This window comes from Hyperolius riggenbachi, chromosome 5 (assembly GCF_040937935.1).
Source record: "Hyperolius riggenbachi isolate aHypRig1 chromosome 5, aHypRig1.pri, whole genome shotgun sequence".
Lineage (NCBI taxonomy): Eukaryota > Metazoa > Chordata > Amphibia > Anura > Hyperoliidae > Hyperolius > Hyperolius riggenbachi.
In genome coordinates this window covers 337,545,821-337,561,936 of record NC_090650.1, presented here as the reverse complement: position 1 = coordinate 337,561,936, position 16,116 = coordinate 337,545,821, and the positions used below count along the sequence as shown (strand labels likewise).

The 16,116-nt window shown below is 43.4% G+C and overlaps 1 protein-coding gene across 4 annotated transcripts in view; it reads right to left on the bottom strand.

Moving 5' to 3' along the window:
* The window catches only part of SNTG1 (syntrophin gamma 1), a 781,246-nt gene that overhangs the window by 743,463 nt on the left and 21,667 nt on the right, over positions 1-16,116 (bottom strand). The window lies entirely within an intron of this gene.

The following is a 16,116-nucleotide window of genomic DNA, read 5'->3' as shown; positions in this document are numbered from 1 at the left end:
CGTGTCTACCTTTGTTCTCCTCCATCCCCATTGGGTCCCCATGTGTCTGCCTGTTCTCCTTGTGTTCTCCTCCATGCCCCTTTATGCCTCAGTGTCCTCCTCTAAATGGGCACGTTACATGTAGTCCTCGCCATTGCAGGTTTGGATTGGCAGGCATTCACAAGTCATGAACTCCCTGCATTTGGATTATAAAAGACACAGTGGCCCATAAGCAATTCACTTTTTCTCCTTAGTTTTATCCAAGTTGATATTTTCACACCTTGTCAATAGAATGCCTTTTTAACTCCCAGCAAGCAAGAAAATCCACAAATCATTTTGATGGTACCTTTTCTTCTACTTTTGATACTTTTTTTTAATTACAAAGTGCTGAAAAGTTATTTTAAAAAGAAAATGAAAATGTATTATCTAAGAGAAAACGAAGGAGAAAAAGTGAATTGCATATGGGCCATTGACTTTTTCCCCAAAACAGTGAGTCTTATAGTCCAAAAAAATAATGTAATTTTATCAATTTAGATAACATGGTAAGGTATATTACTTATATATACTTGTACGTATTTCATAAACCTACATTATTTCAACCCATAAATGACTGAAAAAAAGGGGCCTTATTCACGTAGTTCCAGTAAAATTGCAAGTAATTCAACATAGCACCATAGGAACTATTGTGTTACTCATGTATTGTGGGTCAAGATACATTTGTGACGTGCAGTACTCTGCGGGCATAACTAGCAGTAATATATCCATTCAAAATGTGTGCACAGCAATTTTACCATAGCTACATGGTCAGGCCTATGGTGTGCGAAAATGACATGGACACCACCGAATAGGTTCTCTGGATGCACCATTGCATTGCTTTGTATTTCTTGTATTCTAGTTAGAACACTTTTTGATACTTCCATCAGCAGCTTTGCTCTAATTTAAACAAGATAAAATGAAGTTAAAGGATACTATACTATAAATACACTATATGAAAACAAAAAATTAATAACAAAAATTGATCTAAAAAACTGAATTTGTAGTTTAACCATTTCAAGCACAAGCCTTAAAGTGAACTAGAGACGAAGCGCCCTCATGTATTTTACCATATGTATCAGTGGGAACATTAGAGAAAACTCCTACCCTGCTCTCTGTTTTATCCTTCACTGCTCAGTATGCTTGTAATCAGCCCTGATAAAAATTCCCACTGAGCATTTAGTCTGGCTTTGCTCAGGAATCATTATAGCTGAGTCATTCTAGCAAAGCCAGAAGGGTGAAGGCTTGGGCTTAAAAAGACATCAGAGAAGACAGACTCAGCTACAATGATTCCTGAGCAGAGCCAGACTGAATGCTCAGTCAGGGATTTTATCAGGGCTGATAACAAACAGGCTGAGCAATAAAGGATGAAACAGAGCAGGGTAGGTGTTTTTTTGTTTAATGTTCCCACTGATATATATGGTAAAATACATGAGGGTGTTTCATCTCTGGTTAACTTTAAAGAGGAACTCCAGTGAAAATAATGTAATAAAAAAAGTGCTTCATTTTTACAATAATTATGTATAAATGATATAGTCAGTGTTTGCTCATTGTAAAATCTTTCCTCTCGCCGATTTACATTCTGACATTTATTACATGGTGACATTTTTACTGTGGGCAGGTTATGTAGCTGCTGTTAGCTGTTTTGGTTGTAAGAGACAGCTGTAAACAGCTAATTCCTGTCTGTGAACATTGTGGCAGTTTGCCCAGAGTACCGCGGTACTCAGAGCTTCTTGTGGGAGGGGTTTCAGCACAAAATCAGTCACTTAGCGCCCCCTGATGGTCTGTTTGTGAAAATCATTATATTTCTCATGTAAAAGGGGGTATCAGCTACTGATTGGGATAAAGTTCAATTCTTGGTTGGAGTTTCTCTTTAAGGCTTAATCCGCTGCAGGTTCTGCTCATATTCCTACTGTTATAACAGTGTCATGGTCAGGAACATTGCTGGCTCTGAACTGGCTATAACAGTGCCATGGAGTGGCTCCATACCTGCACCTCTTAGCTGACACCAGGGATGGTCATAGGCAGCCAACTTCGCTACGCTGGAGCTACGCGTATTTTTACGCAAATACGCTTCGCAATCTACGGCTCTGAAATCAGCCACTTCGCTACGTTAGCATACCGTAGACTACGCATTAAAATACGCAAGCTTCTCGTATAGCGTAGCTTAGTTGATGCGACCGCTTATGCCCTTATGCGGAAAAATTTCCGCAATAATCTGCTAACCATGCGCATACACAAACTAATTTAAGCATACATTCCAACATCCAATGCAGAATTGTATGCGTATAAAGGGCAATAAAATTTCTGCGCATGCGCAATGACCCACATAAATGCAGTTACCACACACGTAGTTGACTTCGCAATACATACGTCAACTACGCGTAGCGGGCAAAGCTACGCATAGCAAGACTACGCGGAAATGCGTAAGTGTAGTTCTTAAACTTCGCCTACGATGCGTAGTTGCGTACTACGATGCGTAGATTCGCGCTGGCGTAGTTTACGAGCAACCCTGGCTGACACCCAATTTCAAAATCAATTTGGACAAATATGTTTGAACTTAAGAAGTTATAGTGGTACAAGTGGTAGCAAACAGTGAGAAGATCTCATTTTCAGCTCTGTGCTGTAATGCTTTCAAGTCCTAGCACCTCAAACATGGTTCTGCTTTAAGCATGGCTACCGCCTGAGGGAAGAGGCTTTTCCTGGGCCTGGAAGTTTACGTTGCCACTGACCGCTATGTCGCTCCTCAGGGCATAAGCTGTACCTGCTAGAGTAAACATCCTGCAGGGAAGGTAAGCAGCAGCCAATTTCTCTTTCTGCAGATCGGATGAGACAATGCAGGCTCACCTTTTCTTGTATGGAGCATAAATCAAGCCAGACAATCATAACGATATCATGATGAATTTGATGATTGCAGTATAAAACTGCACCATTATGGTAGGCCAAACTTTTTCAGCTGCTGTAGGTGGTACATCCTTTGTTGCACTTTATGTTATTGGAGATTGTGGACCCAAGAAACTTGAATGACTACTCTGGTCACTACAGATCAATTTAAAAATTAGGGGGAGGGGCAGGGATTTCTACCAAAATCTATCATGTTCGTGGTCTTAAAAACATTGAGTTCCAAGTTATTGCCACTGCACCAGGAGGAAAGCTGTCCCACCACATGCCTATATGCAGACTCATCCAACTACTGTTGTGTCATCTGCAAACTTCAGAACCTTTACAGGTGGATCTGTGAGGATCCATTCTGTACCTTTAAAGCCCCTGAGTGTTAAAGGACAACTATCGCAAAAATTATCCTCATGGAGCGATTCTTGGCTATTTATTGATTTACAAAAGCCCTTACAGTACTGCAGTTGGACTGTCCAACTAGCAAAATAGTGTGCAAACCATTAGGGAGGTCGGCTGGCACCTTTGTATAGATCCAGTCCAGAGAGTGCTTTTGTATACTGTATGCATGCTTGCATGCATGCAAACGTTCGCATACATATTCTACAGAGCTAAATTTAAGAATTGGTTTAATCAATTGAGAAAATTTGGAAACTGGAGTTAAAAATAAAAAGCAAAAAAAAAAAGACCAAACACCCCAACCCAAGTTTAAACAGCACCACTATTAATAAGCCAAATTTAAAAGCGCTGAAACGATTTTTCAGCACTGGAGGGTAACATGTTTGTATATTGCACCGATCTAAGTCATTTTCCACAAGTGTCTTTCCTACTCTCTGTGTAGGAAGTAGAGGTTTGCTTCGTGGGTTTTGTTTTTTTTCTATCAAAATGCCTTTCCCCCCCCCCCCCCCCCCCCCGTTTGCTGATAGCACTAATTAAGCAAGTAAGTAAACATTATTTGTGCAAATGTTCAGCCTGAACATCTGCAAAAATAATCAGCATTTACACGTATATTTAATCAGCTCTGATGTTCAAATTGTTTTGCATGGACATGGGGAAAAAAAAGCGTAGGAATAGGCAATTACAGGAAAATGGGCTATTCTGGTAAAAACAAATCTGAACAGCGGAACTATTACAACATTTAGCCCAATTTTCATTATTTTCAGTCACATTTGCATCACTTTAGAATAAGTATGGTATTGATTTCAGACAGATTTTGTTATTAATTTTGGGTTTTGCAGGTGGAAACGTGACTTTCATAAATCTGGTGAGAATTAAATAGAGGGAAAACATTCAGTGGCAAAGAAACCATGAAGCAGAACAGAAGTAGCCAAACAACTCCACCTACACTTATGTGCTTTAGCAAACTACCAACCCTGAGGAGTCTCTGATGCAAATGCATTCTACATACACAAAGAGCGCATCTTTATTCTTAGTTCAGGGCCCTTTCACACTGGCGTGGTGCAGCAAATTGCCATACTGCTACCGCAGTCCAATGAAACCCTATGGGGTAGTTCATACTTTCCACATTGTGGTACGCTGCGCGGGAAGTGCCTAATCTACGTTACAGTGCAGGACCCGTGGCGATCTGCATTGGCCCAGAAGTCATGTTAGTCTATGGCGACACAGGTTTTTTTTTTTAAAGTTGACTTCACGGCACGGAAGCATATTTTACAATATGCTTCTGCATACCCGAAGCAGGAAATGACCGCAAGTGCGCATCACTTCCTGCTCGGCTGGTGGCCAGATAGGGAACACCTTGTATCAATGCGGTGTTCCCTACAGGCCTGCTTTTGGCAGTGCAGCATGCAACACTACCACCTGTTTGCAGTGTGAAAATGGCCTCAGGGTGTGTGGCATCCACCATTAGTATAGGAATCTAAAAACAATATTGGCTTTGCTGGGGGTTTGGGGCTCATCTGTGTCTGTTAATATGTGGAACTCACAAATTTCTGGTTTTGGAGGTTTTGTGCCTGTTCACTGGCTTTAACCTCCCTGGCGGTAAGCCCGTGCTGAGCACGGGCTATGCCGCCGGGAGGCACCGCTCAGGCCCCGCTGGGCCGATTTGCATAATTTTTTTTTGCTACACGCAGCTAGCACTTTGCTAGCTGCGTGTAGCATCTGATCGCCGCCGCTACCCGCCGATCCGCCGCAATTCCTCTCGCCGCGGCCGCCCCCCCCCCTAGACCCCGTGCGCTGCCTGGCCAATCAGTGCCAGGCAGCGCTATGGGGCAGATCGGAGTCCCCTCTGACGTCACGACGTCGATGACGTCGGTGACGTCATCCCGCCCGTCGCCATGGCGACGGGGGAAGCCCTCCAGGAGATCCCGTTCTTTGAACGGGATCTCCTGATCTCCGATCGCCGGAGGCGATCGGAGGGGCTGGGGGGATGCCGCTGAGCAGCGGCTATCATGTAGCGAGACTTTGTCTCGCTACATGAAAAAAAAAAAAAAAAAATTAAAAAAAAAGATTTGCTGCCCCCTGGCGGATTTTTTGCAAACCGCCAGGGGGGTTAATCAAGTCTAAGATTAGGTTCTGCTGTGGAAATTGTATTGTTACACCACTCTTTTTAAATAAGCCATGTTGCTCTATTATAAAGAAACTGTTGTGAGAAGGCCAAGACATTAAAGGAAGGCCTGCATGGGAATGCCTTCCCCAAGGTCGTTACTTAAATTACCTGTCACGTGTTCTTCTCTTTCAGGTAGCAGCTCTCCCCCAGTATCTGGGGAGAGGTTGACAGCTGGAATCCTGATTGGCCCCTGCTTGGCGGGCATTTAGAAGTAGCCAATCAGGCAGGGGCTGAGGAGGGATAAATAGGAGCCAAGCGTGCGGTGTCGTCACCGCAAATTCAGCAAGACGTCGAAAGCTGCAGAGTCAGGATGGACTCTATCGTGGCGGCCGTATTACGAAGAACTGGGGCAGAGGACAGACCGGAGATGCTGGAAACATTTCTCCGCTCTTACGTAGATGAAGAAGCAGCCGAAGCGGCACCTTCAGGATGGCAGAGCGGAGAGGCAGAGTCAAGCGGTCATGCGCACCGGGGCTCCATGCTTAGTAATGGAGCCGCGTGACGCATTAGAGGTGCGGCCGGAGGCGGGGTGCAGTCTCAGTGACAGGAGGGACGATCTGGAGACGGTCTCCTGGCAAGTAGTTCAGCGCCTACGCCATACAATGCTGATGTCAGCCGGACCATGTGACCCGCGCGGTGGAATGCACAAGAAGCCGACCAGGAAGCTGACCTGGTGAGGTCAGCTTCTTCAGCACAGGACAATGGGAGCCACCGGAGCTGCGGCGAGGGCACAGGAAGGCTACCAGGGGCTGGAGGAAGCCACAGGTAAGTGGATTTTGTTTTGTTTTTTTTTAAACTGGACCTTTCGAGTGCTTTACAAGACAAGCAAAACATTTTTTTAAATTTTGATTTAATGAGCAAGCAACGTCTTGACATACAAGCACGGAACGTAGACTGTGCATCCTCACAACTGAGCCAATGGTTCTCCTGTCTTTAACACCACAGGATTGTACTTAATCTGAGTGTAAGGACTACAATGTCACATTTCCGTGACTTCAAAAGCAACTGACATTGGATAAGTTCCTACCTAGTTAAAACCTAAAATAGTTCCTAAAGGTGGCCATACACTGGTCGATTTGCCATCAGATTCGACCAACAGATAGATCCCTCTCTGATCGAATCTGATCAGAGAGGGATCGTATGGCCACCTTTACTGCAAACAGATTGTGAATCGATTTCAGCCTGAAACCGATCACGATCTGTGGAGCTGCCGCCGCTTCCCCCACCCCCCGCATACATTACCTGTTCTGGCCGGCGCGAGTCCCTTGGTCCCCCCTGTCTTCTTCTCCGTTTCGGGCTCCAGACCGCTCCTGCAGCTACTGAACTTCCTGTCCAGGGTAAGTTTAAACAGTGGAGGGCACTCTACTGTTTAAACTTCCTGCCGGGACAGGAAGTTCTGTGTAGCTGCAGCCGGTCCGAAACCCAGCGGGGACCAGGGGACTCGCGCCGGCCGGAACAGGTAATGTATACCCGCTGTACTGTGTCGGTTGTCGGGCATTCGAATGCCGCTATCGACGCACTCCCGACCCGCCGGTGATCAAGAAAAATCTTCCGCACGTACGGATTGACAGGAACGATTGATTTCAGACGGAAATCGATCGTTCTGTCAGCGGTGTGCGCGGCGATTTCACAGCCGATTCGATCACTGTGATTGAATCGGCCGTATATCGGCAGGAAAATCGTTAGGTGTATGGGCCCCTTAAGTTAAAACCTAAAATAAATAAGTAAAAAGGTTGGTGTGAGCCAACAGATAGCAATAATTCTGTTATAGGGAAAATCTTTTCACATGTTAACTTTATACAGTTACTTTGTATTAAATATTTTTCTATACATGTTTTTGGATTGCAGAATAAATGGAGTTTCCATTAATCCTTATAGGGAAATTTGCTTTGATATAAGAGTGCTTTGGATTACAAGCATGGTTTTTCCGGTACGAACTATGCTCACAAACCAAGGTTCCACTGTAGTTCAGTTTTCATTGTTCTCAATCTTTTTTTCAACTGAAGAGAAATTGATTATTGTACAATCAGGTCACAATAGACCTACGTATGGCTACATAAATTCAGCAAGTCCCGTGATTCACGTGGCTCTGTACAGCAAGCCAGAGTGAAAGATGTAATTGGATGTACCTTTATCTTGAGCAATTAAAGGACAACTGTAATGAGTTATATGGATGCTGCCAAATTTATTTCCTTTTAAAGCGGAATATAACCCTACATTTCAACTTTGCTCAAAAACATTATTTACAGCATATTATATGCAACCAGCATTTTTTTTTCTAGACCATCATTGGAAGGGTTACACACAGAGGTTTAAAGTTCCGTGGAGAGCTATGCAGAAGCTCAGTTACATACATTTAACTAAATAGAATGTAACAAGTGAGAAATGTTACACACTCTTTGGCTGTCCTCCAGCTCCTGCACAGTCAGAGAGAGTGAGTCACATTCCACACTTAGATACATTTAAGTAAACAAAATGTAGCTATATAAGCTTCGGATGCGTCTGCATTTCTCTCCAGGAACTTTAAACCTCTGTGTGTAACCCTTCCAATGCTGGTCTAGTAAAAAAAAAATGCTGGTTGCATATAATATACTGTAAATAATGTTTTAGAGCAAAGTTGAAATGCAGGGTAATATTCTGCTTTAAGCAATACCTGTTACCTGGCTATGCTGCTGATCCTCTGCCTCTAATACATTTAGCCATAGACCCTGAGCGAGCATGCAGCAGAGCAGAGGTTTCTGACATTATTGTCAGACCTGACAAGATTAGCCACATGCTTGTTTCTGGTGGTGCTCACTCACTACTGCAGGCAAATAGATATACACAGAAGGATCCGCAGACCAAGTACTGGTATCAAACGCTGATGTTCTTTATTAAAAAATTCCACATGGCAATAGCAATAAAACCACAAGGTTCAACTGACGCGTGTCGGGCTTACAATCTGCCCTTAGTCATAGTTAAAAGTGAACCTGCAAGGGGAAGGCTTTATGTAGGTGGGAGAAGGACATGCTCCACCCCATACCTCAACCAGCCTTCACCTTAAAGGGGACATTACAACTATACATTGTACATAAATACACAAGAGAATATTAAGTGTATTAAGATTAAAAAGTTATCAATGTAAAAAATCACCGCTGGAAGGAACATTGTGCCTCAAATAACTCACAACATACTATACTATACTATACATACTATATATATTCTGTATACTTTACAGAATAACACTGATATTGTCATCCGCTCTGCGGATAAGGGCGGTGCGGTCGTTGTCCTGGATGCCGCAGACTACCGGTCAGAGGCCTTGAGGCAGTTGGGGGATCCGGATGTGTATCTACCCTTACTCCGAAATCCTACCATGGATTTTCTTGGTGATCTTTGGGGGCTTTTGGAACTGGGACAGAGTATGGGCGTTATTACTAAGAGTATGTCAGAATTTTTATGCTTATCACATCCTGTTGTCCCTGTTTTCCATCATCTCCCGAAGATACACAAGCCGGGCGCTCCCCCCCGGGGCCGACCTATTGTGGCGGGCATCGGCTCCGTGGGCGAGCGCCTGGCTGAGTGGGTGGATTCACATCTGCAGCCCCTAGTTCTGAGGTTACTAGGCTATTTGCAGGATACTCAACATGTTTTGTCCAGTTTTGCAGATTTTGTGTGGGAGGAACATTTCCATTGGGTGACTTTGGATGTCGCCTCTTTATATTCCTCCATCCCACACAGGCTCGCAGTAAAGGCTTTAGACTTTCACCTTGACAAATATTCAACTTTTGACGCTTCCCTGCGATCCTACCTTATGAGAGCCGTGGAGTACCTCCTCACACACAATTATTTTATGTTTGATTCGGGGTTCTACCTCCAGAGATGCGGAGCTTCTATGGTGGCCAAATTTTCCCCCTCCCTAGCCAACCTATTCATGGGATGGTGGGAGGAGCTCTGCATCTTTGGGGATGTGAACCCCTTTGCCTCCCATATCGTTTGGTATGGCAGGTTTATAGACGATTTGCTTTTGGTGTGGGGGGGGTCCTCCCGGCCTTCTGGAGGACTTTCTAGTTTATGTCAACAGTAATGAACTCAACTTGACATTTACCATGAGTCATCACAATACACACATCGACTACCTGGACTTGACTTTGACTGGGGACACTTCACTCCATCGAGTTTCCACTAAAACCTATCGTAAGCCCACAGCAGGCAACTCCATACTCCTTGCAAGTTCCTGTCACCCAAGACACACCATTAATGCTATCCCCACAGGGGAATTTACTCGGGCAGCTCGCAACTGCTCTAACCCTGCAGAATTAGAACAGGAATGCTTTTTGGTCGAAGACAGATTAAAACAAAGAGGCTACACAAAAAAACAGCTAACTTGGGGACGACTTAGAGGTACCAGAAAACCATGAAGCGAACTTTTACATACTAGAGACCGTGATAGGAGCCGAGACGATAGGGTGACATTTGTTACGGAGTACAGCCTCGAGTATAACAAAATCACGAATATTGTGAGAAAATATCTCCCGGTACTGCACTCCGATTCCAAATTTAAATCCATTCTAAAGAAGGGGTGCCGCTTCTCTGCCAGAAGGGCACGTACCCTTGGGTCCATTCTTTCCCCTAGTTGCTTTCAGTCCACCCTCCCGTCTCTTCCCCCCTACCTGGCTTGCAACGGTGGGTTCTTATCCCTGTGGGTTCACAACCTGTCATTATTGTCACTGCCATAAAAAGGGATCGTCCATTGTTTCCTTTGCCACTGGCAACAGTCTCCCCATCAAACAGTATGTGAATTGCGATACCAAGTACGTCATTTATGTTATTTCTTGCACCTTGTGCCACCTACAATATGTGGGGAACACCACCCGCAATTTGAGAGCCCGCATCGCTGAACATTATTGCGGTACCAATTGGAACACCTTCAAAAAGTCGGTGGTTTCCAAACACTTTCAAAACGTACACAAAGGTGATCTTTCCTCCTTTGTCTTTCAAGGGGTGGAGCGGGTGGTGAGTTCCAGGAGAGGCGGTGACACTTACAAATTGCTTTTGAGGCGAGAGGCATATTGGATCCACAAGATGGACACTCGCATCCCAAAGGGTCTCAACACACGTTGGGATCTGAGTTTAGTTTATGATTACTAATTTTGCTTCCTCCCACTTTTTCACCCTCTCATGGGACCCAGGTTTTCTCTCCCCTCCGATCTATAGTATGTTGTGAGTTATTTGAGGCACAATGTTCCTTCCAGTGGTGATTTTTTTACATAGATAACTTTTTAATCTTAATACACTTAATATTCTCTTATGTATTTATGTACAATGTATATTTGTAATGTCCCCTTTAAGGTGAAGGCTGGTTGAGGTATGGGGTGGAGCATGTCCTTCTCCCACCTACATAAAGCCTTCCCCTTGCAGGTTCACTTTTAACTATGACTAAGGGCAGATTGTAAGCCCGACACGCGTCAGTTGAACCTTGTGGTTTTATTGCTATTGCCATGTGGAATTTTTGAATAAAGAACATCAGCGTTTTCTACCAGTACTTGGTCTGTGGATCCTTCTGTGTATATCTGTGGACTGGCTTGGCTTTCCTGATCCTGCACCTACCGGTCGGAACTGAGGGGGGTTGAGCGTTTTGAACTTTTCAATTGCAGGCAAATAGACCAGCAGGGCTGTCAGGCAACTGGTATTGCTTAAAAGGAAATAAATATGGCAGTCTCCATATTCTTCTCACTTCAGTTGTCCTTTAAGTAAAAACGGAACATCAAACTGTATAATGGAATGCATAGGATCCCACGGACTTATGGGTAAGTTACCCCCCATCTCCCGCGGTCACCACTGTATAATTTACATTTCGAATCTGAGTAGCTACATCTTCTGCAGCACTTTACAGAGAAACTAGTCATGTCACTGACTGTCCTCAGAGGAGCATTTTTCAAATATGGGATGCAGATATGACTACCTTTTATTAATATCTAGAAGCACGTGTCTAATTTGGTTGTCTGGGGAACATATCTACTTAAATTATGTGTATAGGGGGCACTTTGCTACTTAACTACCTTGGCGCACCTGGCTATTTAATTTGTTTATCTTGAGGCACCTGGTTGCTTTTATTATAGGGTAATGAGACTCTGCTTGGGGGCGGGCGCAATTGTAGTGTTTGCCATAGGCGCCAATTTACCCAGATATGGCACTACATCTATCTGCCCAAAAAAAACATGTATTCCCAGCATTAATCAGTACTTCCTGTTCAAAATATTAACAGAAAGAAGCAACCAATCCAAGCTCCCCACTGTTCTGATTTAGATTACGTGACAGCAAAATCTGGTCAATAAATTGTGTGCTTCTATCGTTGTAATACTTAGCGCAGTATAAAATCATAAGTCCATTACACAATTCCCACAAGTCTAGACTGGTTTGTCATTCAAGTCATGCTGGGCGCACACCAGAAAACTGACCTTGCAGATTTTTATTAGATCAGTCAAATGTGCAAAGAGTGCAAGTGCTTTCCTGAAGCAATGCGCACCGAAGCGTCACTGTGTTGATTTCAAACATTCACATAACATGCTGAAAATAAAATAAATAAAAGGATGGTCTTTGCAAATATATGTAATGTTAGTACAGTAACGTTACTTAGGAATTACCCACACTGCTAGTAAATTGTATTGATACGATAAATATCTGCCTTCAGTCTGTCAGTGTGTGACCGACATCAGGATGAGTGAAGGGAGTTGGAGATCAGTCAAAACGATCACCTTTTCTTTAAACAAAAAAATAAATAAATAAATCTCACTGCTCTGTGTGCGAATGACAATTTTTTTAGGCTCAAATTCAGACAAAGGGAAACGGAAGCGAGAATTACACAGAGGCTGCCATATTTACTTTTTTTATTTACTTTTAAACAATACCAGTTGCCTGGAAGGCTTGCTGATGTTTTTGGCTGCAGTAGTGTCTGAATCACACCAGCAACAAGAATGCTAATCTCGGAAGTACTCACATCCTCAAGTACTTTGGAAGTCGAGCACATCCGTACTGCGCAACCCTGGGTCCAGACTTGTGTAGTACACATGCGCCCCTCTTCAGAGGTACTCAGGACGCAAATACTTCCGAAGCTTGATGAGGAATCCTGAAGGTGCCAATTTTGAACGGGGGACAGCGGTGGAACAAGAGTACGGAGAGGAAACTGAGACGGCGCGATAGGATCCAAAGCCCTACCTCTACTTAGGTGAATATCTAGCCTGATGCGAGTTTCCATTCTTCAGGTTTGCTTTAAAGGACAACTGAAGAGAGAGGTATATGGAGGCAGCCATGTTTATTTCCTTTTAAGCAATACCAGTTGCCTGGCAGCCCTGCTGATCCTCTGCCTCTAATACTATTAGCCAAAAGCCATAGCCCCTGAACAAGCATGCGGCAGATCAGGTGTTTCAGACTTTAAAGTCAGATCTAACAAGACTAGCTACATGCTTGTTTCTGGTGTTATTCAGATACTACTGCAGAGAAATAGACCAGCAGGGCTGCCAGGCAACTGGTATTGATTAAAAGGAAATAAATATGGCAGCCTCCGAATACCTCTTACTTCAGTTCCCCTTTAAACCTCTAGATTAATGCAGTTTCTTTAAAGGGAAGGTCCAAGAAGATTGATTTTTTTTTTTTTTTTTTTTTTTTTTTTTGCATGGCATACCTTTTTCAGCAGCTTACCGTATCTTTGGCCTTCCTGGCCTGTGCAATTGAATTCCCCTAAAAGGGATGGCTGTTCCAGCCTCCAAGGTCGGGTGCCCTGACCCGGAACACCGTGTAGGGAACGCAGGCACAGTTAAAGATTTATAGCTTTGTGGTACGCACAGGCGCATGGGAAATAGGTGGGGGAAATGATGCTGTGTAAGGGCGGACATTACGTGTCCCTACCCACAGCTTTATTTAAGGTGCAGGCACTGCCCAAAAGCCGGAGAGGCTCAGCGCCTGCGTACCACATAGCATGGCATTTCTAAAGGAAATGCATATATAAAAAAACTACTTCTGGGTCACCAGGAAATACCAGATCGATTTACTCCCTAACGGAGGGAGTAATAAGAAAACAGTTAGGCCCTATTCACACCTAAAAACGAAAACATTTTGCGCGCCGTTTCTTTTTTCTCACTCCTGGCGCTCCACTGCGCGCTGCGTTTTTGTAAAAATCGATTTTCTAAGCGATTTTTCAGAGCAATTTTGTAATTCACTTCCTGACGCAAGTCAGGAAGTGAACTATTTGACCTGGAAAAAAATAAATACAATGTATTTATTCTTAAAAACGGGAACGCAATCACTGCACAAAGCGATTTTTTTAGCCTATAGCGCTCTTCCTATACCTTCCATTATATGAAAAATGCCCTAAATGTGGTACAGGCACCACTTTGCTGAATGCACAGCGGACAAAACGCTCCGATATCAACTTTCTCATGGAGATTCATTGCACAAGCGTTTTGTGGGCGAAAAAAAAAAAATCGACTGCGCTTGAAAAAAGGTGGAAAACGCCCCTAGTGTGAACGGCCCTTAATGCGGTTTGATTCAGCTACGGTATGAAGCCTGCACAGAGAAAGGTAGTTTTTTTTTAATTAAGTTCATTCATCTTGGATATATCCTTTAACCCTCTGGGCAATACAAAAAGATCGCCCAGGAGGGGGCGCAGCACTTTTTTAAAAAAAAAATATTTTTCAAATCATGTAGCGAGCCCTGGGCTCTCTACATGATAGCCACTGCGCAGCGGCATCCCCCCACACACTCCAATCGCCTTCGGCGATCAGAGTAAGCAGGAAATCCCGTTCAGAACGGGATTTCCTGCTGGCCTTCCCCGGTCGCCATGGACGTCGTGACGTCAGAGGGAGTCCCGATCCACCCCTCAGCGCTGCCTGGCACTGATTGGCCAGGCTGCGCAAGGGGTCGGGAGGGCGGCAAATCGGCCCACCAGGGCCTGAGAACTCCTCCTGCGCGACATACCCCGAGCTCAGCTCGGGATTATCGCCCAGGAGGTTAAAGAGAACCTGTACTGAGTAAAAATATTTCAAATAAACACATGAGCTAACTTCAAATGAACCTTACATAGTTACCTTGCCATCAGTTCCTTTCAGAAGCTCACCATTTTCTTCTGACAATAATCCCTTCCAGTTCTGACAATATTTTGTCAGATCTGAAATATATCAGTTGCTGTCAATACAATATCAATTGCTGTCAATTATAGCTGAGAGGAAAACTAATGTACCAGGTAATGTCCATGTTTCCCTATGGCTCAATTGGGCGATGTTACAGTTTAACTGTGTACGGACCAGAAAGCTGTTATGGGTAATGGACATTTTCAAAATGGAGGACGGAAAATTCCCTTGATCACAGTGAACAAACAGGATGCGGGACAGGAGAAAGACACTGAGGAGTAGACTACATGGAAGGTAAGTATTACTTGTGTATGCTTATTTTGACTTTTAATTTTCAGTTCAGGTTTTCTTTAAGAAATGAAATAAGAAAAAGAAGAATCCTATAATGACAACATCTTAGCTGTAGATTTTTTCTGTGTTTTCTTCTTTTCGATTCCTGAAGTTCCTTAAAGAAAACCTGAACTGAACATTAAAAGTCAAAATAAAGATACACAAGTCATACTTCCCTTCTGTGTAGTCTACTCCATTTTTTTTTCCTCTCCTGCATCCCATTTGTCCACTGTGATCGATGGAATTCTCCGTCCTCCATTTTGAAAATGGCCATTACACCATAACAGCTTTCTGGTCAGCACACAGTTAAACTGTAACATCGCCCCCTTGAGCCATAGGGAAATATGGACACATCAGTTCTCCTCTCAGCTGTAACTGACAGCAACTGATATATAACTGACAGCAACTGATATATAACTGACAGCAACTGATATATAACTGACAGCAACTGATATATTTCAGTTCTGACAAAATGTTGTCAGAAGTGGAAGGGATCATTGTCAGAAGAAAATGGTGAGCTTCTGAGAGGAACTGATGGCAAGGTAACTATGTAATGTTCATTTGAAGTTACCTCATGTGTTTATTTTAAATAATTTTACTCAGTACAGGTTACCTTTAAATGTTCTTCTACCAGACACACCCACATTTGTTTTAGCTAGCTGTGACCTATCTATATCGAATCCTGTGTTTAGGACCCCCATGGAATGGCTGTGGCTGTCTCTTTACATAAAAGAAAATTAGGAACGCAGGCAGAATAATTGACAAAATCCCAATAATGTAAAAATGTAAACAAAAAGGACTTGGCTTTTTTCTCAGCAAAGCTGGGAGTACGCTTTGATGTACTCCCATGTTCTTTAATGAACACAGAGTTGGATTAAATTGTGTTTTGTTTTTGTTTGTTTTTTTAGTTTGTCTAATATGAGCTTTAACAAAACAGGCCTCACTATTTACTCAATGATATAATTTGTTTTTTAACGGATAGGAATACTGTAAATATTCATATTAGTTACCAACACTACATTTGTTTGGCATACCAGCCATGTTTAAGCATTGTTGCAGACCACCGACATGAAAGGATATGCCACATAAATGATTCTTACTGACAGCAGAAAAAAGCTGCAATAGATAACAGAAAACAATTTAGCACTGAAGCTCATAGCAGCTTGCCAAGGTCAGAGAAATAGTTTCCCTCCTTTTCTTAAAGAGGAA